This window comes from Ambystoma mexicanum, chromosome 11 (genome assembly GCF_040938575.1).
Source record: "Ambystoma mexicanum isolate Mex_15411 chromosome 11, UKY_AmexF1_1, whole genome shotgun sequence".
Taxonomy (NCBI): domain Eukaryota; kingdom Metazoa; phylum Chordata; class Amphibia; order Caudata; family Ambystomatidae; genus Ambystoma; species Ambystoma mexicanum.
The window spans coordinates 249,611,568-249,639,281 of NC_090934.1; positions in this window are offsets into that span (position 1 = coordinate 249,611,568).

Genomic DNA, 27,714 nt, shown 5'->3' on the forward strand with positions numbered 1-27,714 from the left:
ACTGTATTTTCCTGGAATATTAACTAATAGACAAAAAGACCCCCCGGTATTTTAAGAAGGCCCTTCTTGGAGTTGAATTCTTATGTTTATTTTTAGAAGTGAGGCGTTTTAGCCTCCCCTAATGCTATGATTGTGTTCCATTTTCTACCTGGCCCTCGCTATAGCTTTTCCTTACGGTTATTTGTAGGGTGGGAGGGATGGTTTTTTAGACCTGCAGCCGTCCTGCTGCTGTTCGTGGCTGACGGGGAGGAAGCATGAGAAGGGCCACCTTGCCCCCGCCAGATAAAGGCAAAATTCGGCCTGGGGGCAAGGCGGCCCCTTCTTTGAACTTCAAAAGGCCCCCCGCTCAGCATCCGCAGGATGGGAAGGGGGGGCCTTTGAAGTATGGAGGGCGAGGTGACAGGGGGCAGCGACTGCCGGTTGTCACCTGCCCCTCTCACCTCACCCTCCTGTCTTGGAGACGCGCTGTCTGGGTTCCCATTGTAAAGGGACCCAGCAGCCCGACCCCACCATGTGCATGCTAAGTGGGGCAGCGCCAAAAGGCACTGCCCCACCGGACTTAGCACAAACCCCCCACCTCCCAGCTTACGGCCCCGGGCCTCCCATCCGGGTGGGCCCGGGTGTATAAGCCTGGAAGTGTTTTTGTGCTGGGGAGTGGCATGCGGGTGACACGGATGGATGACAAGTGTGACAAGACAGGCAATACAGAATGACAGTTGCAGGAATGAGGAGACTGACGACCATGATGTGAGGTGGAAAAAACTTTGGCCACAAGCTTTATTTTAGTACAAGCCATGGTGCAAAAGAAAAACCAGCCATAACATCACATAAGGATAACAATAATATATTTTGGGGACAGAGGGAACAGGTGAGCGGGGGGCCCTAATCCCAATTAGGGGCCCGCTCGAGGCTGATCCCCGCCGCCACCCTGAGGGGATGCTGACCGGCGTCTCCCAGGTCCCCCCAAAATAAGAGCTTATGAATTAAGTACAGCCTCTGGCTGCCAGGGACCAGAAAATATTCCTGGTGAAATGTCCATACCTTCAATGGACAGGTGAACCCTGTCATTGCAGAACATGGCCTGGTTGTGTACCGAGATCCCATGTTTAATAAATTTGAGGCCTGATAAAAAAGGCAGAAATTGGCCACGGCTTTGTTCAGTTTGCGCTTAGAAATCTCCATGGCTTTGCTGCACTCTGCCTCATGCCACTGTTGGCGAGGGATGATTTCTGACCTCTTCACTTCTGTTCGAAGTCTTAGCATGCTTGCCAGGGATCTGAGGGAGGTGCCGATTTAAGCCAGAAAAAACGTCCTGCCCAGCTGAGGCAAGTCATTGCCCCCGAAATGGGTGGATGATGAGGAGATAATCGGGGGGGGGAGGGAGGAAGATAATATTAAATCAAGTATTTCCTGATGTATCTTTTGTAAGCCCCCGATTCCAACCCCCACTCCCTTTTATGGCTTTCTCTTGCAACCCCCCCATCCAGGCTGAAGTGGCTGCTCCTTTCCTGAAGGAGTGGGATCCAAACTCAGTAGGATTCCATCCTATAGCTATTATAGTCTTCCTGAGGACAGACCTCACCTGGAATCTACTGAGGGCAGACCCAATTTTGTGTGTGAATAATTGCCCCCCCCCCCCCCGGCTGGGGCGCTTGTTCGTGAAGGCCCTGGTGCTGCAGATAGGGCAATATTCTGTTTCCTCAATGCGGTACAGGTTGATTATCCTCCCTTCTCCTAATTGGTCAGTTTTGGGCCTACACAGTTTCACAGCCCTACCTCTGATCCTGTGTTTTTGAAGGCTATCTCGCTGATCCTGAACGCCCCAGAGTAGTTGAGTGTGAAGGCAGCTCTAAATAGAGAGCTCTCGTAGGCATTGTTGCATACTGCAGGGAGGGTGTCTAGCAGAATTTTGTAATTTAGCAAAATTGAGGGGGCGCCTGGTGTCTGTCTTGACCCCTTCCATTTTGGACCAACCGTTGAGAGCATATCTGGTTAGTGCGCCGTGGGTGGGGTCGGGTGCCACCGCTAATCTAGTGTAATATGAAACTGCTGCCAGATGGGAGAGCTGTGACCGGCTGGCTGGCGGGGGTTGCCTTGGATGTGTCCATGGTGGCCCAAACCTCTTCTGGAACTGCTGTCCTCCTGGCTTCTGCCTGTGGGTTTAGTGCCTTGCAAGTGGAGAACTGAAAAAACGGGACAGAGCGTCAGCGGCCTTATTATCTTTGCCTGCAATGTGCCGCCCAATTATTACCATGTTATTTTCCAGGGTGACTTTTTGTCATTTCTCTCAACACTTTTAGCACCAGGGGGCAGGAGGCAGCACCCTTGTTTAACATGTTGTCTGACCGTGTGACCAGTTCTGTGCTGGCCAACAAGTCCCCCCTTAAATAGAGTGCCATCCATTATGGGGAATATCTCTAGCAGTGTGATGTTCCTGGACCAGCCCCTCCTCTGCCAGCAGGGAGGCCAGTGCTCAGCGCACCACTTGTTACCAAAACATACCCCAAATCATTTGCTGCCAGCCGCATCTGTGAACAAGGACCTTTTGTCTGCTCCATTCATGGTTTTGCGCCATATCACCTGGCCATTAAAATTGTTAAGAAATGATTCCTATATGGCCATGTCTAGTGTTATTTCTTTGCCCAATCTGATGTGGTGGTGTGGCTTAGTAACCCACCCTCATTTTTAATTCCACGTTCCTGTTAAAGATCCGGCATAGGAACATGATTCTGGTAGCAAAATTGAGCTTCCCAGCAAGGGACTGTATTTCCCGTAGCGTCGCCTATTCCCTGCCTGTCATCAACCTTATTGTCTTTAGAAGGTCCTCTATTTTGTCTTATGGGTAGGCAGCATTCCCTCTTGAAAAAGTCAATCTCTATGCCTAAGAATGACAGGGTGGTGGTGTGTCCTACCGTCTTCTCAGGCGCCAGTGGAACCCCTAATGCCTGCCTGGTTTCACTGAATAACTTAATGGATGCGCTGCATATGGGAGACCCTGCTGGACCAGTGAAGAAGAAATCATCTAGATAGTGTACCGTTCTGGCTCTAGGCGTGGCCTGTTGGAGTACCCTTTGTAGGAAAGAACTGAACTGTTCAAAGTAGGCACACGCGATGGCGCAGCCCATTGGGGGAAGGAGGGGGGGGGGGGGGCGTTTATCAAAACAGAATTTGTTGTCAAAATGGAAACACAGCCACTGGTAGGTGTTCTTGTGCACAGGCGGCAGCCTGAATGCTGACTTAGTGTCGGCTTCTGCCATGAGAGCGTGTCTACCTGACAGTTTTACCAAGCCAACCGCATCCTGCACGCGGCTGTAAGATACAGTAGCCTCAGTGGCAAGGATGACAACATTGAAAGAGCTTCCAGGTGAGTGAGATAAATGGTGGATCGTCCTAAACTCCCCCTGCTGTTTCTTGGGCACAAAGGCCAGGGGGAAGCATAAAAAACTCAATGAAAGGAGGGTGTTGGAAGGGACCCTCAATCCTCCCTAGTATTGGCTCTTTACCAATTTATTCTCTTATTCTGTTGCCTAGGGAAGAGGCAGATTTTAGGTTTTTGGGTATAGTGGGAGATCCCTGGCCCTTGAATGGGATCTGAAATCCATCCTTGAAGCCCTGACCCAAGAATTATCTAGCTACAGGGTCAGGGTAGTTCTCTAACATTTTTATTAGTTGGTCCATTTTTTTGGTGAGGCCCCCATTTTATAACTAATACATGTTTTTACCCTCTGAGACTTTTGGGCTGGGCCTGGAAGGAGAGGCTTTTGTGCAGTCGTTGCTGCTGTGGTCACCATTGCATGTGCTGTATTGGTGCTTGTATCTGCACTCAGTGCCCTTGTTGCATGACCCTCTGTTGCAATACCGGCAGGTCCCCGGGGTGCTCCCTTTGCCCCCCGTGCTGCGGTTGCCAAACTGCCCTAATTCTGCCCCACTTTTTGCCCCCTTGGGGGCGGTCTTCGAAACGGGAGTTTGTTTTTGTTGGCATTTGCACTGTCTTGTTGTGACCTATGCTGGTTATGCTGCCTGTTTCTATCCCTTCTGTTGCTTTTGCTGCTCTTGGTCCTTATTATTCTGAGCACACTGAGCTGAGTTTTCTTTTAAGGCATGGGAAATATACAGTTTGGGGTCTTCCTCTTCCCAGCCTAGGTCAGGGAATCTCTGCATCTCCTTCGTGAACTCCCTGTCGTAGTTCAGCCATGATTTCTGCCCAAAGGTATTGTGGATCTCTAGGATTCTATGGTGGTAGGCAATCAATGCGGTGCCCTCTTCTGGGAATTTTTTTAAGAGGATGGTTGACAGGATTTGAAAAGAGGCCTCCCAATTCTGAATATTCTTTTCCAGGGTGGGCCTCTTTTCTCTCGCTTTTTCTTCCTCTTTCTTATCCCTTTTTGAAATGCCAAAACCTAATTCTTCATATTCCAATAGGCAGAAAATGTCAATAAATTGCTTTTTCCATATCTTTCTCTTAATTTTCCGCTCAATGTGCCATGCAAAGGTCTTCTTTAGGCTTCTATTTACACTTTTGCCGGCAGTGCGCCTCCCATATTTAGTCATATGAGGGGTTGGAGACGGTACATCATGGCTAGGGCCAACCCATGCTTTGAGGTGGCCCTGGTCCTCCTCGCCCCCCGATTCCGACTCTGTGTCTGTGCTGTCACTCTCGCTGCTGGAGCTGCTCGAGTCATCCCTGTGCCTCCTCTTTTTCCCAGCACCCGCACCCTTATGCCATTTTAAAAATTGTTCAAGCATAGGCCCCAAATCATTGCTTTTCACAGTACCTGATTTTGCTTTTCTTTTGGTGCCTGGGTGGGTGTCTGAAGAGGCGGGCATGCTGCGGACGTCAAGGCGCTGCTTCTTCCTAGCTGGCTGCTCCCTTTCTGCTGGCTCCTCCTCGCCATCGACCTCCTCTTCCAGGGCATCTGCGTCATCCTCATTAAGACTGGTGGATGCGAGCTCAGCCATTCTTTCCTGCACCACATCCATGCCATGAACGGCTTCCGCTGCTTTGGCCCATTCCAGGAGTAATGTGTCTTTCAGGGATAAGGCGTTGGCCATCTCTTGCCTGTTTGGGTCTCTGCGTGCTGGTTGGTAATGGGTTGTCCTAGTGTTTCCCAACTTGCTGTGTGGGTCAGGGTCCTCTCCCCCCCTTATTGTAGTTCTCGGGCGAGGTAAAATGCTGGGGCTCTGACTCAGTCTCCTTCTAGTGCAGGTCTGCAGATATGTGCGTCTGGGAATTCCGGCTGACCTCTGTGGAGAGAAATTAAAAAATGTTTGCCCAAATATAATTCCTGGGGCTCGAACCAATGCCCTTGTAAGCTTGAGACTGACGCTCTCCTTGCAGTGCTATGGAGGCTCTGCTGCTGCAAGCCTGCTCACTCCTTGTGTTGTGCTCGAGGACCTGCCTTCTTTGGGCTCTGCTAGCTCCGTGTGCGGCCGTTCACTGCTGTGCAGACCTCCTCGAGCTCTTCGGAGCCTGCCTTCTTTGATTCCAGTGTCCTCCCAGAGCCGGAGAGAAATTTAAAAATTATTTGGCAAAATATAAATTCTAGCGCCCTCTCCGGGGCTTGAACCAATGTCCTTGTACGCCTGAGACTGATGCTCTCCTTGCCGTGCTATGGAGGCTCTGCTGCTGCAGCCTAGCTCACTCCTTGTGTTGTGCTCGAGGACCCGCCTTCTTTGGGCTCTGCGAGCTCCGTGTGCGGACTTTCACTGCCGTGCAGACCTCAGCGACCTGCCTTTTTCGATTCCAGTGTCCTCCCAGAGCCGGAGAGAAATTTAAAACTTGTTCTGCCAAAAAATAATTTCTAGAGCTCTCTCCGGGGCTCGAACCAATGTCCTTGTATGCCCGAGGCTGACGCTCTGCTTGTGATGCTACAGAGGCTCTGCTGCTGCAAGCCTGCTCACTTCTTGTGTTGTGCTCGAGCTCCGTCTGTAGCTGCTCACTGCTGAGCCGACCTCTCCGGGCTCTAGATGTTCGAGATCCGTGAAATGCGAAGGCAAGGCGATCCTTTTCCCCGGACCTGCAGCCGTCCTGCTGCTGTTCGTGGCTGACGGGGAGGAAGCATGAGAAGGGCCACCTTGCCCCCGCCAGATAAAGGCAAAATTCGGCCTGGGGGCAAGGCGGCCCCTTCTTTGAACTTCAAAAGGCCCCCCGCTCAGCATCCGCAGGATGGGAAGGGGGGGCCTTTGAAGTATGGAGGGCGAGGTGACAGGGGGCAGCGACTGCCGGTTGTCACCTGCCCCTCTCACCTCACCCTCCTGTCTTGGAGACGCGCTGTCTGGGTTCCCATTGTAAAGGGACCCAGCAGCCCGACCCCACCATGTGCATGCTAAGTGGGGCAGCGCCAAAAGGCACTGCCCCACCGGACTTAGCACAAACCCCCCACCTCCCAGCTTACGGCCCCGGGCCTCCCATCCGGGTGGGCCCGGGTGTATTAGATTGATATAACAGAGGTACAAATGATGGATATTCACTGCACCCCACTTGCCCACCCCCAATAGAATTACTTTGCTCCACACTAGGACTGTCACAGAGAAACCTATCTGCTTTCTTGACCAGTGTTATTGCTTTACTGAGCCTGTACTGATTTGAATTAATACAATATTAACATATCCACCAACCTAATTGGCTTATTTATTCTGGTATGCACAATTAGTTCTGTAAAAAAAAAAAGTGTACTGCTAACTGTAACCATTCGTCTCCCCTAGCCTCATATTGTGACCTCTAGGTCAACTCAAGGTGTTAGGCAGCTTCTTTGACTAAACCTTATTCAGTTTAAAACAGTAAACAAGGCCGAGGTGACCTTCATGAATGGACACAGTAGTCTGGAAGTGGCTGCCACAATTGGTCAAAGGTTTGCCTTAGTCGCTCCACCTCCGCCACTGTAGAGGTGGCGCGACGACTGTACTTGATAAGTGAGGAGCTAAGGCAAACCTTAGTACTTTGGCACATTTTGGTAGCCATTTCCAGGCTACTGTATCCATTCGTGAAGGCCACCTCGTTCACACCTGTGTGCATGCTCTGCTGCTTTGTTTACCGACTTAAACGGTAAACCGAACAATTCTCCCTCCCTTAGCTGGCTCCTTCCTGCTCTGTATAGCACAGGGCAAAGTGCTGGTCTCTGAAGCAAAACCACGCAGAGCGATAGAGGTTCGAATCCCGGCTCGGCGCCCGCGCTTAGACACCGAACTCCAGTAAGGTATTAGGCACATTATAAAAACCAATTACATAGATAGGGCAGAACGCAGTCCTTTGATATACACTTGCAGTTTCCTACCCTGGTGCCATCCTAAGAACAGGCAGCACAGCCAGAGAGAGGTCTGAGAGGTTATGCTTGGGAACTAACTCACTCACACTACTGTTAACGCTCTTCAAGACTGCCACACGACTCCCCTACTTAATTAAGTTCCTCCATGGGCCAGAAACAGACCACTGAATCATTGCTCACTATGGTGGCTTGGAGCCGCGGTGGGACTGTGGCCATGGCCATAGCTGTAATGGGTTACCCCTCCTGGGAGCATAGTATCTCCCTGTCTTGTGGCTGCGACCACGTGACTGCAATGAATAAAAAGAATGAGTGGCTTCCCGCTCATTTAGTTTTGAGAGTAACGGAGCAGAGTGTCCTGTGTCGTTATTCCCAGCGCCATGCTGGCGCTGCGCAGCTGGCTGAGGGCCTGCCCTGCAGGGCCCTCCAGTATCACAGTGCCCCTGCTGGGCAACGCTGTCACTCATGGCTGCCTGCCATGCTGGCAGAGCCCCTGCTGGGCAACTCTATCTCTATCTTAGCTTAACAATAAGAAGAATGAAACTTCTAAGTTAGCTGCCATTGTCTTTTGTTTTTTGGAGATGGACATCTAGCCGTCATTCCTCATGTGTTCTTCATACTTGGGGGCACCAACACCAGCATCGACTCTAGTTGATCCAAAAATGTTGTTATTGCTATCCCCAATAATTTACTCTCGCAATTGTGTAGTTGGAACCACGACTCTTCTTCACTGTAAGACTGACGTTTATCTATCTCAATCCTTAGGTAATTCTGACGTAGATCGCTCGTTTAATCGCAGGAGAGAATTAGATGTTTTAAATTTTCATCTCTGTGCGAACAGAATGTGCAGATTGAGTTGGTGGCAACAATCATCTTCCTGTTTTTCAGGATTTCTTTTGTTTCAAATATGTTGAGGCGGAATATTAGATATAATCTTCTTAGCCGTTTACATGGAGCGATGGTCAGATATTTTGAGAGCATATTGACAGGTCTGGCTTCATTTGGTGAGTTTTTCATAGATTTATGAGCCGATCTTCGCTCGCCAGTCTCTATCCTGTCCAACTCAAACAGTCTCCTCTTAACTGCATTTGGGCTTTTCCACAATACAAATTCATCAGTTTTCATCCGCTTTAAGATGGCTTCGTTTTGTTCTCTCCATTCCACCAGAGTTGTCTTTCCTCCTAATTTTTCATCAATTAGTATATCAAAAGGCGCTAGCTTGGCTTCTTCGTTGGTCTTACGGAATAGAGCTAGTCTATTCCAAACTAGTCTGGCATTTAGTGTAGATAACCCAATTTCATATAGAACACATGCAGTTGGCGTGCTTTGTGTGATCTGCAGAACATTTTTCCAAAAGTGTCCTTCACATCTTCTCCATATCTTCAAATCGCACCCAAACATATTTTCAGCTCCATAAGTTAGTGTTGGAATTACTTTACTTTGATAGAATTTCCTAATAGGAACCAGAGAAAATGTTCCGTATTTTTTATGTATGATGATCCCCTGTGATGTCAATTGGTTACAGGTACTTATCAATTTCCTCTTCATAGGCTCATCGTTTATACTTGAGTTGACAATGGTTCCAAAGTATCTTGTTTGAGGAACTTTATTTAATTTCTGCAGCCCAAGTTCCCAGCTCGATTTAGTCCTGTTGGATTTCCGTACTTTTTTGTTTTCCAGAACTAGGATTTCTGATTTTGTTACGTTAATTTCGAGACCTAGTTCATCTGTAAAGATTTTTAACGCTGATAATTTTCGTTGAAGTTCTATGGGTGTTTGATCCAAGATGACCATATCGTCTGCATATAGAATGTGGTTAAGTTGCTGTCCATTTACATTTGGTGGAAATGACTTCACATTTTTTAATGCGTCTCCAACTTCTGATATAAAGAAGTTAAACAATGTGGCACCAAGTGGACAGCTTGCTTCACACCTCTCTCTGTGGGGATCGCGTTTGTTAGGTTTCCATGGTTGTCCAGCCGAACTTTAATGTGGGTTCCTGAATATAGTTCTCTAATGGCTGCGATTAGGCTGTTGTTACACCCTCATTCTTTTAGTTTGATCCATAACAAATCGCGATCTACCCCATCAAAAGCATTCGCCATATCTATGAAAGCAAGATACACCTTTTGACCAGATCTTATTGCATCTATTTTCAATAGATTCAAAATAAGTAGATTAAGGCTGCATTCGACTCCTTTCACGAATCCGGTTTGACGGGTGTCAAAGATATCCTATTTCTGCAACCATGCCGTTAGTTGGGCTAGCAGTAAGCTATCGAAGATCTTTCCTACCACATCAAGCAGGGCTATTGGCCGATAATTCGAAGGAGACGTACGGATGCCCTTCTCATAGATAGGCACTATGATTCCTGTTTTCCAGGTTGATGGAATCCTTCCTTCTTTGATTATTTGCCGAAAGAGGGTATCACAGAAATCCGTCCACTCCTCTATATTTTCTTTAAGATCTGCGTTGGAAAGACCATCTGGTCCGGCTGCTCGTGAGGCACTGCTTTTCATGATACATGCTCGAATATCTTCTTTGATGATCTTAAGGTCCCATGTCTGATCTAATTGAGGATTTTCATAGCGTGAATTTTTCACCTTTTTAAATAGCCCTGTAAAGTGGCGTTCCCACTCTCTTTCAGTGACCATATTCGTGAGAGTTGCTTTTTCCGGATGCGTCGACTCGTTAATGACTGTCCAGAAACTTCTCGAATTTTTCAAGTTTAGCACTGACAGCATCATCTCTGCATATCTTTGTTCCATCAAAGCTCCACGCGCTTTGATCCAGTTTCTGAAGTTGTTCTTCACTTTCTTTCTCAGAATCTTATCACCAGGCTCCTTAGAGGTGCAGGTGTCTCTTAAGATTTGTCTTAGTTCCCTTTTTTTTGGACCACCTCTGGATCATATTGATGTTTATGATAGCTAGTTTTAATTTGATCGTTCTTCTTTTTGGTTTTATACATTTCGAACAAATGGTGATATTCGATTGGGTCTTTTTGAGATTCATTGAGATTCCACCGTAAGGTATCTGTTTTTGACACAGTATCATCATTTCTCAGCTACAGTCTGTTCTGGCCAGGTTCTAGCGCTATTTTTTGGTTCCACTGTTGGCGCCGCGCTAGTTGTTGGTCGCGCCACTCCATTAGCAACATGTTATGGTCACTTTGTGTAGTTTTTACCACTTTTAGAGAGCTTATTTCTTGCAGCACGTTTTCTGAGACGAAGAAATAGTCCAATATTGAGTTTTGATCTCCACTTTCCCAAGTTGGATTCGGAGGCGTATCTCCTATTATAGTGCCGTTTAACATTGCAAAATTTCTGAATTCCATTTCCTCCAGCCAACTTTCGCCTTTTCTCTTCTCACTATCACTTGCTGGAGTTTTTGATTGTTCCAATTCGATCAACTTCATATTGAAGTCTCCACACATTATAACGTGGGCCTTCTGATCGGATATTAAGATGTTATCAATAATCTCCAGAATCTCTTCAGAAAATTCCATATGTAGTCCTGTAGGTGCATTCCAGTATATGTTCACTAAGTAAAGGTTGCTCAGAAATAGAGAAGGCTTTTCTGTTGATTCCAAACAGATCGTTTGTACATGTGGCAAGATTATTTCAGTTGATCTAATTCTTAGCCCACTATTTCTTTTTACTAGGATAATTTGCCCTGACATTGGGCGTCCTTTTTTGCCTTGAATTGCTGGATTTATTAGAACATCATATCCTTCTACACATGGAATTTTAGTTAACCATGTTTCTTGTAAACATATAACATCCGTTGTTACAAGAGCTTCTGGAATCGAATTTAACAAATGTGAGAAGCCTCTCTTGTTCCAAGATGCGTACCTAATATTGGATTTTTGTTTTTGACATTAACTACCCGGTGTACTTAAAGCTTTTGCAATCCAAGACCACTCATTTCTTGCTTCTTTTTCATTACCAATTTCATCAGTTGTATCTATACTTTTGTCTTTGATTGTAACATTTCCCACTGTTATTTTGATTTTTTTTGTTTTATTTCCTCCATTGAGAATAGTGGGATATAATCGATCTCCTCTTTCTGTGATTTCGTGCTATGTTGTTCGTCTCGGCCTGTTTCCTTCAAGGTGGCATTATTTGGCTTGCTAATACTTTTCTATTTTAGTGGAGAGTTTTGTTCACTGATTATTGGCTTTTCTGTGTTTGTCAGCGCATTATCGACTTCATAAACTTGAAATCCCGACTCAAGCAGCTGGTGTTCACATGTCATTATTGTTTGTACATCTTTCCTTTCTTTGATGTGTAACAGCACAAACTTTTAAATCATATCTGCAATGATTTCAACTCTTTCAATCTGCGAGCTTTTGATCCTTCTCAGCGCCGGGATCGTTTGGAAGAGTTGCAATATAGAGTATCTATTGAGTGGAGCGTCATTTTTTTCTGTGTTCCATTTTCCCAACTAGAATTCTATAGAACTGTAGATGTCTTGCATCTTTCTGGACTGAGGAAGGAATTTGCTGCTCCTGATTGACAGACCTTTTTAGCTTTTCGTGGTTTGTCTCGTTTGTATTTTGTAATTCCTTTGAAGCTTTTTGATCTCCTTCTTGTGCGGTTCTTTTGGAGGCTGCAATTGTGAAAGTACTTTTACTAGAGCTCCTCTCCTGTTCCGTATGTTGTATGATTTTCGCTCGTTTCTCTTCAAGAGTTAAAAATCTTGGCACTTCTGTCTCCACCAGACTTTTGACATTCTTTTTGGACTGTACTTTCTGTGGTGAAAAAGGCCACGAGATAACTCTTTTTCCGGCACGTGTCTGCTTTTTTTCGGAAGTGCAAAGTGAATGTTCCCGATCTTCAGAGCATTTTAAGTCACTCAAGTTGGCTTCGCATTGACTCTTTTCCTCACTAACCTTTTCGTCCTCAGCTTCATCACTAGGTGGGCTGCTGTAGGTTGATAAGTTTAATAAGTCCTCAGAGATAACATCCTCCTTTTCGACCACTCTTGGATCGTTATTCTTCTCTGAACTGTTTTTTTCCAGTTGATGCAGAATCATTGTGGTTTGTTAGATTAATCACCTCTATTATTTCATTGTTTTTCTTTTTCATTTGATCCGTATTGTGTACTGTAATGTTTAAGGCCTTGATGTTTCTGAAGAAATTATCAGTATTTCTGGCGTTTTTATTCTTTTGCGACTGAATATTTTTTGTCTTTTTAATACATTTGCCTTGTTTTCTTTCTAAGGCAAGCTCTTTAATTGCTTTGGATTGATCAGTTAGGCTTTTTGGTTTTTCAACTATATCAAACCACTCACTGTCTTTATTCTTCGGTATATGGCCTGTTTGCTGGATCTCTGTTCTTCCACCTTGTGATTCTCTCAAACTTTGCTCAGTCGGTGATTCATCCGGCATACTTGTCTTTTCTTCTATCAACATCAAGTCATCTGTAGTCTCCTCAATTACAGCTGATTGGGGCGTTGGGCAGCTCTTATTTGAGTTCAATATCAGAGGCCTTGCTGTTTTCTCGCTCACTTTTTCTGAACTGATTTTCACTCCCGTACTAATTGTCAACTCTTTGTCGTAACGACAATTCTGAGCTGTATTTTTCGTATCCACTTCCCTCGAATCAGGGAGATGGGGATTGCTGTTCTTTTGACGGTGAGACTGACCAGTTCCTATTGGATTCCTCTCGATCTCTTTAGGTGCACAATTTGTGTGTGGCCCTTCTTTTGGGACCGCGATCGCAGCTGGATCTCGTTCTTTTTGCAGTAGGAGTAGTGCTTGTTTTGCCACCTCTGCGAGTAGTTTCTTATCTTCCAAATTGTTTCTTAGAGCTTCTTTTAGTGTAATTAATGAGATATTGTTACTTCTTCTCGTCGTGACGATCTGTGATGACATTTCCGTCAAATCAGCCTCTAGTTTTAGAATTTTGGAGTTGAGAAGTGCGACCAGAGTTGTTTGGTCTCGCACATTCTCATTTATATTTTCATATAATTTTAGCAGAGGAGCAACAGCTATTGTGGTTGCTGACATCAAAATTGGACTTAATTTCGCAATTACTTTCTCTACCAAAGCTGAGGTAGTTTGAGTTGCATTTGTTACTCGCGGACAGCCAGCATCATGAGTTCGCCTATTTCTTCTCTCTAGAGAGCTGTCACTGTCGTCAGACTCAGATGAAGACGGACTATCCGTCTCGTTTCGTGTTTTTTTTGGGGCATGATTCTCATCATCCAACATGCCTCCATTTAAACTCATTTTGGTCCCACTTTTCAAACGTTTGTTTGCTCCCCACTCATTTCTCTCAATGCTTTCAGTGTCTCTTGATCTCTTTTGAGAGACCATGATCTCGTCATTTCGGGCTTCAAAAGATGGAGTATTCGATTCTAGCGACAACATGTCACTTAAGTTCTTATCCTTGTGTTGTGGCCATTCCAAGAATGGAGTTGATCTTCCGCAAACGCTTGTAATCATGGCTTTCTTTGAATGTGTTAGTTTGGAGTTTAACTCCGTGAGATCTTTTAGCACTTGGTCAGCTATTCCGAGGGAGTCTCTGCGGCTAGGGGGCTGTGTTTGGTTTTGCATTTCAATTTGTGTTTTCCACGCTTCTGTGTGAGCCCAGATTCCCTCTAATTCCTCATTCTTAGACTTTGTTCTTTTCTGAATTCTTGAGGGCGCTTGGTCTATAATGTCCTCATATGCTAAACTCTCTTTTGGTTGCTGATCATCATCTCTTGCCCTTAATTCTTTTTGATTTTCAAGAGTCGGTTTGTGCATCTCTGCAACTTTTAGCCAAGCCAACAATTTTAAGGAAGAACCTGGTCAAGGGAGTTTTACATAATTTCGTGAGTGAAGTATATCATCAGCTGTTTCAGGCATGTTTTTTTCCGCCTGTATTTCGGCATGTTGCATAGTTTCCTCAACGCCCTTGGGTTTACTCTTCACGTTAGATGATTTAGTAGTGACCTTATCACCAGCAGATGGTTTCACTGATTGTACATCCATCACTTTCATGTTTCGTTGGTCAAGGCTCTCTGATTGCGTTATTTGAATTTCTGATAGCGCATGGATTTTACAGAGTTCTAGTATTTGAACCAATGTATTGTTATTTGATGATATGGGAATACCTGCCATGTTTGTGAGTTTAGGCGAGGATACAGATGCTAAGAGATTTCCATGTGTCTGAGGGCAGTGTATCTTCATTGCTGCACTGAGCAGCTGGCACTTCTTCGGGAGTTTCCACCGAAGTTTCTCGGAATTGATCTAGTACTCTTAGCTTTCCTTTAAATGGATAAGTTAAATTGAGATTTTCGCTAGATTCAGCCCCAACTATCTCGTTCACTCCTTCTTTTTCATTCTCGTGTGAGGTCATGGTTTCTCCTTCGTCGAAAACTTCGTCATTAAACGCTGTGCTTGTCCTCCCAACATGAGGCTGTCTAGTGCTGGTGGTGCCAGATTTTGAGTTCCTATCGGCCTGAAGTGTAAAGGTGGAAACCTTTGGCGCCCGCATCGTCTAGGTAGCGTTGGCAAATGGAAGTGTGATTAGTTCCATTTGAGATGCACTGCCCTGCAAAACACTCATTTGCTCAACTGCTGTTACTGCACCTGAAAGCTGTAGTGGTTCATTTGAAACTGTTTTGGCCAGGCCGCGCTTTACTTGAGCACATGTCTTTGTCAAAGAACCTGTTTTCATTTTTCACAGCAGGGGACACAATTCGCACACTGTCTATTTTGTTTTGTTTCCCCCCCCAGTAGTTTCACAATGTCGGGTCTTCCTGTGGGTGTATTGCCTACGCTTGGCACTCGCCTGACTCACAACAGCCACAAAGTCTGCAAGTTTATATAGAGAGCGTGTATAAATAAGTTGAGCAATATGGCTCTAAAGTTTTTTTCTTACCGTTCTTACAGGTACTTCGCCAGCGGGTAGCGAATTGTTGGGGTCAACCTGGGTCGACTAGGGAAAGGCCAGTGGGGTGCCCAACCCACCTTATCCCACCAGTGACCACCAAGGACCACTTCACTCCACTTCGTTGGGGGTTTTCTTGTTGTGCGCTAAGACTACATTGTTCCTTTAATTAGATTTTTATAGCGACCCTGTAGTTATGGCCAAATTGGACTTTCCTTAAGAGTGCACTTTTTTAGATGCTTATAACTTTCCCACCATTTGACAAAATTGCACGCAGGGCGGAATCTCTTTCACTGCTACAAACACTTTCCAAAAAAGAGGCTCTCATTAAGAGTTGGCCAGTACATTGTAGAAGTGCAAGTAATATCGTTTACCAGCACTTGTAGCGGACCGGCCAACTACAACTTTGTCGGTAGCAGTGAGGGATTTACCTGACCCCTACTGGCAGTAAAATACCTGCATTACCAGCACAGTAATACCGTTGCAGGTAATTGCGGACAAAACCCCCACATGGAGTCTGAAGGGACTCCATGGAAATGGGGACTGACCGTGAATACCGGCACTTGTAATTTGCCGGTATTACCAACAGACAAGTGCCAGTAACAGTTTTTCTGTTTGCCGGATATCGGCAAACCTATAGTGAGGCCCAATGATTTGACACTGACATTTTTGGGAAATTCCATGTAGTTTCCAAAACGTGTGCTTCCCATGTAAACCTACGTAAGTAACATTTGCTCTGAACTACACTAAAATGTCTGGATGGGTTTGAACAAAACCTGCTCCAGGAGTTTGTGTCTGGTCTGAGTCATGGCCCGTAATTGGTCTAGTAAAAAAATCCATCTCATATTTTATTTTAAGATACGCCAAAAGTGTCCAAAGTCCTATAAGAGATTGTATGGCTCACTGTCCTATTCACAGACCCCAATGGTTGTTTTTATGGTCCTTATTGGCACAGGTGGGGCAATTTTAGTAAGGGTCAGATTGGCTAGTTGAAAAAAATGTAATCTGATTGGGTTGGAGTCGTGGTCAAATAGTCCAAACAGCCCGAGACACTGTGCTGCAATCTAGTTTTTTAAAAGTGGCTCTTGGGAGCCTCCTGAGATGCCCACGACGTTAATCATGGGCAGGGGAGGGTCCCAGAAGGATGTAATATGCCTCCAAAATTGCAAAAGTGTGAGTTTTTTCATGGTGCTCATTAACCCGTTCAATAAAGCGGGCTCAGACCCATGGACCAGGATCAAGGTCTAGTAATAGCCCATGGACCCAACAAGGTCACTGGAGCACCCACATGCCCATTGACGACTTCGACTGGGTAACCGGAGGCATGGTGCAAGTGGCAGTGCCAAGACCTTCCATCACAACTGAGGGCTGCCACAGCAGGACTGACTGTCATGTCTCAAGCAACACGACCACTGGGCATGGCTTCAGGCCATGCCATGTGGCCACTTATTTATATGTTTATATAGCACAAGAACACGCAAGGACTTTAGGAAACAGGACAACAGTCAGCTCACAGGGAAGTCAACCAGTTCCGGTGTGGGGGTGGAGGAACCAGGGATCAGAATACAGAAGAGGAGTTGTTTGAACAAGAATGTTTTAGTTGTTTTCTAAACCGAAGATGATGTCCATCCAGTCTTAACTCAATGGGGAGGGTATCCCATGCTTGCGCGGCGAGAATGGGACAAGATCGTCCGTAACCTCACATTTATTTGTATTTGGGAATGATGAGGAGACCACCTGAACTGGAGCAAAGCGGTCTGGAGGGAGCGTAGAGTTTCAAACACTCTTTGAGGTAACTGAGCGCCTCTCAGTACAAACACTTATGGGCTGGCGAGAGGGCCTTACATTTTATTCTGGCTGAAACTGTTAGCCACTGAAGTTTCATCCTTGGCCTGAAACATGCTCTGATCTAGGAATGTTGGTGCTGATGCGAACAGACACGTTCTGTAATACCTGAAGTCTATCCAGACAGCTTTTATTTGCGTCAGGGATGTTATCAGGTCTGTGCAGCTAATAGTAGCCCACAGACTCACCATGGCTACAGAGGCTACCCTGGACATGGCTGAAGGCAATTCCTGAGCAATGTGTCCTATGCCCACTCCGGGTGGATTGCTAGGTTTGCAGGACTTATGCTAGCCTGAGGACCCGCTATGGCTGCGCAGGGTTCCCAGAGCAATGTGGCCCCAAAGCCAGCTGCAGGACGTACCCAGTGGCCACTTTGCATGGTTCACAGGCTTCCTTGGGCTAGTTGAAGCCTGCATACCTATCATGGCTACTGAGGATGCCCAGACAAATGTGCCCATTGGACATGGCTTAAAGTAGGCCCCTTTTTTATAAAATAATTAAATAAAGAGTACATGTATCATCTACAAAGCAGTCACGAGTAGCACAGAGGCGTACCTGGCAGCTAAGCCCCCCCCATATCTGGTGGCACATGCTCCTAGTGCAGCAAATCGACCAACCGGCTTGAATCACAACTCATCCACAAAGAGAGTACCCATAAACAATCCTTCTCTGGTCATGCCCCCACCCTCTGGAACTCGATCCTGGTGATGGCGCGAAATGCCCCCACAATTCTCCAATTTTGCAAATCTCTCAAGACATGGCTCTTCCAACAACACTGAGGACTAATTCCAATGGGCGCACATACCAGAACAGACCTCACAGCACTGCACTACTGTTAAAAGATGCCAAGCCAAATGCTGGATGCCCACCCTCTACTCAGCGCTCGGCTGCTCTTGAGCTAAGTCAGCACTTTAAACAATAAAATAAATAATAAAATAAAGTGTGTGAACGAGTCTGCAGGGCTAGTGGAAGTCTGTGTACCTAGCATACCATTCAGCCATGCCCTGGGCAAACTGGCCATCCACCATGATTTAAATAATAAATTAAAAATCCTATGTTAAGTCTCATGTAACAGGCCATGTAACTTTTGTATACTCATGTAAGTATAGAGTAACTGCTTCACTTCTATAATATATCTCGTAATACAGAAAACCTACCTGTACAGTTTGAAGTAGTAAATTACATGTTTTGGGCATTGCAAGAACTATCTAAGGTGTGCTATGTTAAATTGCATGTATATAGCGCCTCCTGCCATAATTAATAAAAGCACTATGCGAGACCAAGAGAGCTGCAGTGGGACATCTTTGGCATGTACAGGGCATGGCCAGGTGCTATGCCCTGGGCAAAGTGGCCACAAAGCATTGCTACAGGCCATGCACCGAGGGCCCATTGGGTTGGTGCCCAGTGGCTATTTTGAGCATCTTGGAGGTGCCCAAAGCATGGCCTGTGGCCATGCCCCTGTAAAAGAGGTCACCTCACCAGTGACAACTCAGTGTTGCTTGCAGTTGCTGAGGCAAAGGCCCATCATTGGGCAAAGTGGGTAATGGGCAACAATGCACACCATTTCCAGTAACTGTGGCTGGTACTGGTACGTATGATAGAGGCTACGTACCAGTACCTACGTACCTTCTAACGGCTCCGGCATGTTCGAACTAAATGAATACATAATGTTATGCTTAAGTTTATCTTTAAAAAAACAAAATGGAATTTAGTTAAAACACATAGTCAAACGTATGATATGGTTACAGAGCAAAACAACAAAACACCACACATGTGCAAGTTAGGACTCCTTAGCAACCGTGGGTCTGACAGCACCGCCACAATGCAAACATAACTCGGCCGTAAATGCAAAATCCTGTCAGACCCCATTTGCAGATCCACAGGGCTTTGTTGAGGGTGCGGATTGGCACACACGGGTGGCTTTTAGTGAGGGGCAATCCGATTGGACAGTTGGAAGAACGGCTGATTGGTGTGGGGTCAGGGAAAATATTCCAAACAGCCACCGATGTTATTCAGAGACTGTTTGCAGGGCCCTAAAGCCCCTCTGCTGCATTTCTTTTTTAAAAGCGTCTTATTGGAGCCTGCGGAACTGAGCCCAAACACTAACCATTGTCAAGGTGTTCACAGATGGGTGCAATAGGCCTCCAACATGAAACATGGGCCGTTTTCTCCTGGTGCTCACGGGCACGGAATGCAAAGCTGGCTAAGACCTGTGGCCATGGTTCGAACCCATGGGCCAGGATCAGAGGCTACCAATAGCCAATAAGCACACCTGGGCCACTGGGTTGCGCCTGGACAAGTAGCGGCCCCGTGGGCCTCTTCGGGTGGGTAGCGAGATCTGTGGCACTAGTGGCGGCCGCAATACATGCCATGGCTACTGAGTGTTGCCGCAGCAGGACTGAAGGTCATGCCCAGGCCACATGGGACAATGGCATGGCCTTGGGCTGTGCCATGAGGCCCCTTCAGGCATGTGACCAGCTCTGTGTGGCTAATAGTAGCTGGGAGACCCACCATGGCTATTGCAGAAGTCAGCTCTCGAGCAACATGGCCAATGCACATCCCCAGTGACAATGTTGAGGGTTTTCTAGGTTTGCAGGACTAATGTTAGCCTGAGCACCCGCCATGGCTGCTGAGGGTGCCCTGAGCAAAGTGGACACTAAACAGGCCACAGGCCATCCTCAGTGACCACTTTGGAGGGATTGCTAGGTTTGCAGAACTAATGTTAGCCTGAGCACCCGCCATGGCTGCTGAGGGTGCCCTGAGCAAAGTGGACACTAAACAGGCCACAGGCCATCCTCAGTGACCACTTTGGAGGGATTGCTAGGTTTGCAGGACTAATGTTATTCTGAGCACCCTTCATGGCTGATCAGGGTGCCTTGAGCAAAGTGGACACTAAACAGGCCACAGGCCATCCTCAGTGACCACTTTGGAGGGATTGCTAGGTTTGCAGGACTAATGTTAGCCTGAGCACCCATCATGGCTGCTGAGGGTGCCCTGAGCAAAGTGGACACTAAACAGGCCGCGGGCCACCCTCAGTGACCACTTTGGAGGGATTGCTAGGTTTGCAGGACTAATGTTATTCTGAGCACCCTTCATGGCTGATCAGGGTGCCTTCAGCAGTGTGGACACTAAACAGGCCGCGGGCCACCCTCAGTGACCACTTTGGAGGGATTGCTAGGTTTGCAGGACTAATGTTAGCCTGAGCACCCTTCATGGCTGATCAGGGTGCCTTCAGCAGTGTGGACACTATACAGGCCGCGGGCCACCCTCAGTGACCACTTTGGAGGGATTGCTAGGTTTGCAGGACTAATGTTAGCCTGAGCACCCTTCATGGCTGATCAGGGTGCCTTCAGCAGTGTGGACACTAAACAGGGCGCGGGCCACCCTCAGTGACCACTTTGGAGGGATTGCTAGGTTTGCAGAACTAATGTTAGCCTGAGCACCCTTCATGGCTGATCAGGGTGCCTTCAGCAGTGTGGACACTAAACAGGCCGCGGGCCACCCTCAGTGACCACTTTGGAGGGATTTCTAGGTTTGCAGGACTAATGTTAGCTTGAGCACCCGTCATGCCGCAGCCCTTCACATCATTCATACCCAATTAGTTCAAAGACCTATCTAATGTGGGGGCATATGTGTCTGTTCTTTTGCTGGGTCTGGGAATCGGGACACTCTAATAAAACGACAAGCACAGTCTCATTGTTCTGTTTTATTTGAGAGTACAAGGCTTGCAAGGATTCAGGCCTACCTGTAAATGCGCTGTTAGTTCATGCTATGGCTGTCGTGTATATGAGCATACCATATCCTACATGAGTAAACTACAACACTTTCTGATTAACTTCCCCTTCATGGATTTCTAGTCCTTCCACTTAACCTTACCCATAATACCCCCCTCGCCCCTACACCGTCCCGTGTTTATCTCCATATTTTAATATATTTTCCACAATCTGAATCGTTTAGGAGTAGCGGTGGTCTGGACATGCACCCCAACAAAACAAAACATATTCGTGGGAAAAAAAACAAAATCTAATTTTCTACCAATGAGAAGTTAAAGTATGCAAATGACGGAGCTGCCAACATTAAGGTTTAACCTATTATCAAAGACTAAACATAAAACAAAAAGCATTGTTGGAAACGTAACTCACACTCACAAATAAACCAATGTATCTTCACAACATAAAGCAAAATATACCAAGATGCAGACTGGTCCTCAGACCCCAATGGAGTAACAGATGTTGCTGCCATTGTATCCTTACGGTAAAATCCCATCGCTTTCCTTATAAGTATTTATGATTGAAAGTGACGCACACGTTAACGTTAGTGTGAGGGTTGTGAAAATTGCTTGCGCATCAGCAGCCATTACATGCTTAGTGATTCAAACATGTACCCTTGCATCAAAATATAAAGATCTGTATTCCAAGTGCCATGAACCCTCATTAGTGTAATTTGTCCTCTCCCCTTTCTAATAGGAGTATTGCAAAAGAGTACAATAAGAAAGTGCCAGACTGTCCATCATAGAATAATAACCTACCATCAGAAAATAATGTATTTGTTTTTTCTACGTTTTGACAAAATGCTTTTGCTAAGTTATACAAGTGTCACATAGGTTTTTATGCTATGTTATTTGAATTGTGTTTAGAGCCTGCTACCAGTTTTTTAAAAGCTATGTATGGGGAATGGATCTGTACTCTGAAAAACATGAAAATAAAAGAGCACTGTCTGCCATGTAAATAGTGATTAGAATTTAAGTGACTGTTCAATTACTACCAGAGATGACTACTTTAAAGATGCTATTGTAGCCATGCAATGCACAGTGTTCAAGCACAGAAAGTTGTGCTATGTCAGTGACTATGTGACAGCTGGACCAAATGTTTTGTGAGACTAAGCCGTATTCTGTGGGTCGCATCGATAAAGAGGGAATGGGCTATTATAAATTAGTCCATCAAACCCACAGCAGCTGTCTACAGTTGAGGGCTCTGCTATATGGCGATGAAGAATACATGCACACTAAATTGCATGCAGTCACATGCAAATTACATGCATATTTTTCAGATATGGCAAAAATACATTCAGTACATATCCACCTTAGTGTAACATCGAGTTAATTAGTGGGAATGTTTTATATTGGATCCTAAACTAGTGTTGCACTGTTTAATGTAGTGAAAAAGCCATCTTTAGCATTAGTAGTAACACATGGCCAGATTTAGAGAGGAAATATCACCTGGGATACCCCTGCAGGCTGAATTAATCACACTGTGTGAAAGATGAAGGTAGATGAGGGAAAAATAGAGTATGAAGGGCGAGAAGGGCCAAATGTCTGTCATTCTGTATGCTGTGACAATCTGCCACCTTTCTGTTGTGTTATTTTATGTTATGTTTCTATACTTTGACTGTTGCCTTAAGGCTTCTAGACACTTTGCTCCTTGTAGAGTGCCTTTTGCTGCAATGATGCTACCTTAAAAGATTGAAGGGATGGATTGAATCGTTCAGGTTGCAAGCCAACAACATGGACACCAATGGACCCAGAGATCAGTACTGAGGGGCTTCCCAGCCAGCCTCCCAGACTAGTAGCTGACAAGCCAAAGTGAAGAGAAAGGGCATGCAGTCGAAGTGAATGTACTCCAAAATGGACTCACGGGCTAGACAAACGGTCATCTGGGCAGCCCTTACACCTGGGAAACCCCTGAGTGGAAACATTCCTGGAGGGGCTGTATGTCAGAAATGCACTTATACCATATCCACAACTCCATGAAATATAAGCACATTACCCTGTTTTCCCCCTTTATGGTACAACGGTTTTATACTGCACCAGATCACCACCGCCAACACAGTACTTCCAAATTGCCTGGGCTTGTCTATTTGTGCAGAATGTTTAAGGACACTGAGCACTCTCTTTGGCTCAGCAGTGGTCAGGCCTTGAAGCCTTACACAGTGCCACAGAGCCATTTTGAGCTAGGGTATATTGAAAACCTACCCAACTAAACAAGAGGGCAAAACCCTTTTACTTGCACCCCTACACCACAGAACACCCAGGTAGTATATTGACTGGAAAGCCGGAAGGAAATATGGACACTTTATTAAATGAGGGGGATTTTGAACCATGGCTCTGCTGGTAGGAAAGGCCCGGACTGGGTTTCCTGAAAGGTCTTGAAGCTGCTGGGACATTTATGGGGATGGTGACAGTGGTGTGTGAGGCAGGATCCCTCTTGGGCTTAGGCTGGGATCTTCTGGGAGTAAATCGGCATAGTCCAGCCTTGGTTGAACCGTCTGGACAAGGACTGCAATTACCTTGTCCTGTTGATAGAGGGACGCATGAACATCTTAGGTCAAAAAAGAGATGTAAACTCTGATGCTTCAAGGCACTTGGACATTAGACATTTGTACAAAATGACAAAATAAAACATCAAATAATATAAACTGATATAACATGTAGAGAAATGGTAAACAAGCCACTGGAATGAGTATAGGAGGAATACATTAAAGTTGAGGTTCTAAAATAATGCACAGCAGGCTACCAGGACAACAATCAAGGCGAGCAACAGTGCATAAGACGGCCCATGTGCAGTGGCTGTCTGGAGCCTCCAGCACAGGCTTTGAGGCCTTCCGACGTAGCGGCATGACATTACAAATAAGACACAACGACCAGCTAGCACAGCGTTCACATTTAACAATGAAGCACATTTTCATTTATACCAGCAACATCATTTTCACATACCTCTTTCCCAGAGCACCCCAGACGCAGCCACGGGAAGCATGCCTGCGTGTTTGCTTTGGTTATGTCTACAATATATATTGGACGGGATCATTAGAAAGGAACATTGTACAATTTTAAAAAGAGTTCGTTTACAAAGTACATTCTAAATAATGCACCCTTTTAATAGCTTCATTTTAGTGAGACTACATGGTATTTTGTCTGGTGTTTTGCTGGAAGGCAATGTTTAATTATACGCACTGGCCACTGATTGCTTGGCAGTGCTGCTGACTGCACGCATGTGTTACATTACACACGACACTAATAATTAACAGTTGATCTATGCGCCTCATTAGAAGTTTGCTGGTCCGGGAACTATGGTACCGGTAAGCTTGCCGGTACCGTAGCTCCCGGACCGGCAAACTATGAGTTGTGCTCGCGGGTGCCTTTCTGCCCGCCAGGTCGGACCTGACGGGCAGAGCGGCACCCGCGAGCACAGCATATCGGATGCACCGGCACTATTCTGAATGGTGCCGGTGCATCCGGCCTCCCCATTCCCATTGAACCCTATGGGGCTCAAATGGGAATAGGGAGCATTTGGTTCCTGTGCCCGCGAAAGGGCAATTACGAGGTCTGGCAGGGACGTAATGACCCGGTAATTGCTCATTGGCGGACACCGTAAATTTTTGGAAGTTTGGCGGCACCGGATTTACCAGCAATTCTACTGCCAAACATATGTCTACCTCGCCTCCCAATAGGTAGAATACACACGTCAAGTAACTGAGACATTCCTGCAGGGTACACTGGATGACAATGTATGTCTCTGAATACCAGGCCATCTCCCACTATGGGGGATGATACATCTGCCTCGCCTCCCAATAGGTAGAATACACACGTCAAGTAACTGAGACATTCCTGCAGGGTACACTGGATGACAATGTATGTCTCTGAATACCAGGCCATCTCCCACTATGGGGGATGATACATCTGCCTCGCCTCCCAATAGGTAGAATACACACGTCAAGTAACTGAGACATTCCTGCAGGGTACACTGGATGACAATGTATGTCTCTGAATACCAGGCCATCTCCCACTATGGGGGATGATACATCTGCCTCGCCTCCCAATAGGTAGAATACACACGTCAAGTAACTGAGACATTCCTGCAGGGTACACTGGATGACAATGTATGTCTCTGAATACCAGGCCATCTCCCACTATGGGGGATGATACATCTGCCTCGCCTCCCAATAGGTAGAATACACACGTCAAGTAACTGAGACATTCCTGCAGGGTACACTGGATGACAATGTATGTCTCTGAATACCAGGCCATCTCCCACTATGGGGGATGATACATCTGTCACTGCTGCTCTGGTTCTGCCTTTAGCTATTAAAAAGCGCCGCACCCGTTCCAAGATATCCGTGTTATATGCCTCTGGTTGCACTGTTCTCAGCAACCGCTGGAGTGGCTCCAGCAGATGTGCATCAAACAACCAAAGAGCACAGAGAGAGTGTGTTGGATTAGCGTTTGGTACACCCACTTTACATTACATAACATAAACACATACAGACAAACTCACACCAACAACTAGTTTACAAAAGCATATACTGTTATTATCATCTTTAAACTACATTTCACACCAAAAAATAACTAACATTCATACGCTAAGTACAAATAACACTATAGATATGATATGATAAGTCATTTATAACGTGCCTGCACACAAGTGTGTCTAGGAGCGACACGGATGGGAAGAAAGATGGTGGACAATACAAACGATCTTACTAGGCCTTGTGACATTCAGATCGTGCAAGTGCGATAGCATCAAAGTTCAGAGAGGAGGCAGAGGGGGAAGTGCCTGGGAGAGGGGTTGAGGATCAGGGCAGCAAGGCTCTGAGTAAGTGCATCCAGGGCAGCCCGGCTCTGGGAGGTACAAGGAGGCAGGGGACTGTAGAGGTTACAGTTACAGCCCCTAAGTGCGCGGTGACCCGGAGGCAGTGCAGGGAAGACTGATCATGGAGGAGCCTCATACCCATAATGTTCAGAGGGTAGCCAGGCAACCAGTCGGTGCGGCAGACAGGTAGGTCAGCAGGGGAGGGACAGAGGGAGAGAGAGGAAGCAGAGGAGAATAGGAAGGTCTTGAGCAGCTTCCAGAACTTCAGGTAGTCCGGCTCAAGGATGAGATGGGCAGGGAGGCCATTCCAGAGGGAGGCACCTGCAGAAGGGAGAGATATACCCCATCCCTCTGCCTAGCGAAGAGTCTGATCTCAGAGAGTTGGAGGTAGTTGAGTGAAAGGCTGGACAAGGAATCTATTTTGGAAGAGATAGTTGGATGTAGTGTCGGCCCGACCCCAGAAAGCCTTGTGGTCGATGCAGAGGGTCTTGAACTTGATCTTTGCAGCAATGGGGAGCCAGTGGAGAAATTTCAGTGCTGGAGAGATACGGCTAAGACTACTAACAACATTAACACAGTAACAACCATTCAATACGAACGGTGAGTTAGTGTCCCAACAATGTTGGATTTATTTTATGTTCAGTAATTACCAATAAGTTAAACCTTCATGTTGGCGTTCTTATTTGTGTACGTTAACTTGTTTAGCCACTGCCTGGTTCCAAAAGGATGCTTTCATTTGTTTACTGAAAATCTGCACACATAAATAAATAATCAAAGTCCTTCAAAAGCGGCTATAATCTCCTGCATATTTGTAGCTTGCACACCTGTTCTTGGACGCACAGTGTAGTTTCTGATTCTCTGATTGCTCATTTTGGATTCACAGACCCAGGCGAGGCCAATTAATTGTTTTCAGGGACAACTGCATTGGCTGGTCAAAAGACAACCATTCTGATTAAGGTTGGGCCATGGGAGACTTTTTCAAATGCCCACCATTGTTGCACACATGTTTTTGTGAGGTCCTGCAGACCCTGTGGAGCGATTCCTTATTTTTTTTAGTCTAAAGGCATAGCCTATCTTGGCCCCTCAGATTGGTGGCAAGCGTTACTAGGTGGCCATAGCGGAATGCTTGTAGGTGCACAGGACTGGGCCTCTGGCCATGTACCATGCAAAGGTTTCAGACAGACCCACTATTACCACTGGACATGGCCGCAGACCATGCTGCATGTCCACGCTGTGCAAAGGGTTCACTTCTAGTGAATTGAGGGAAACTGGGGCACCCCTGGAAAAAGTGGCAACATCAGGTATCTAGGGGGTGCCAAGGGCATAGCCAAAGACCTTGCCCCATTCAAATTGTCCACTTGGCATGGTCCATTGCAATGCCCAGTCTACATATTGTGGTTCTGGAAAGAGCCTGGGGCATAGCTAAAATGACTTGGGAAAAGTGCCTAGGGGGGAGGGCTACTGCCATGCCCAGGCATGGAGTGTGGGGGACGTGTCAAGGCCACGCCGCTCAGCTAACGGGCCACTGGGTAGGTTGCAGGCCATACTCAGTGGGCCTGTAGGTCTGTTACTGTATAACATTACAAACATTTCTGTGAACAATTTGGTTTAAATGGTTGCAGTACAAAACAACATCTCCTCAACCCTACAAACACACCAGTTGTGCTTCCTAAAGGAACTTCAGAAAAGACATGCAACAACCCACAGTTACTATAGTACCCCAGGAACAATATGATCTACGGAGCAATAGCACCGCAGACTGCACATGCTCAATTGGAATTTGCTTTGAGGGTCAAGATAAAACGAATTCCAAATGGTATGTAAACAATATTTTAAAGAGCCGCTTTCCCTTGTCAATGAGCATGATGTGAGACTCCATGAGCAGTGCGTGGCAGAGGCTTGGTTATGGCTCCTTGAAGTCATTTATTGCATTTGTTGTTTTGTTCTGCACCCATAATGACCCTAAAGGTTTTGGTAAGATAAGTTTAGCCGGCGTTCATTCATCGCCCGTTTTTTTCCGCAGCATTTTTTGCTGACAATGTTTAGCCAAAATAAATAATCGTAAAATATGGGGGGGGGCATATAAGGGGTAGGGTGTGGTGGGGTATAGGGGATAAATAATAGGGGAGTGGGAGAATGGG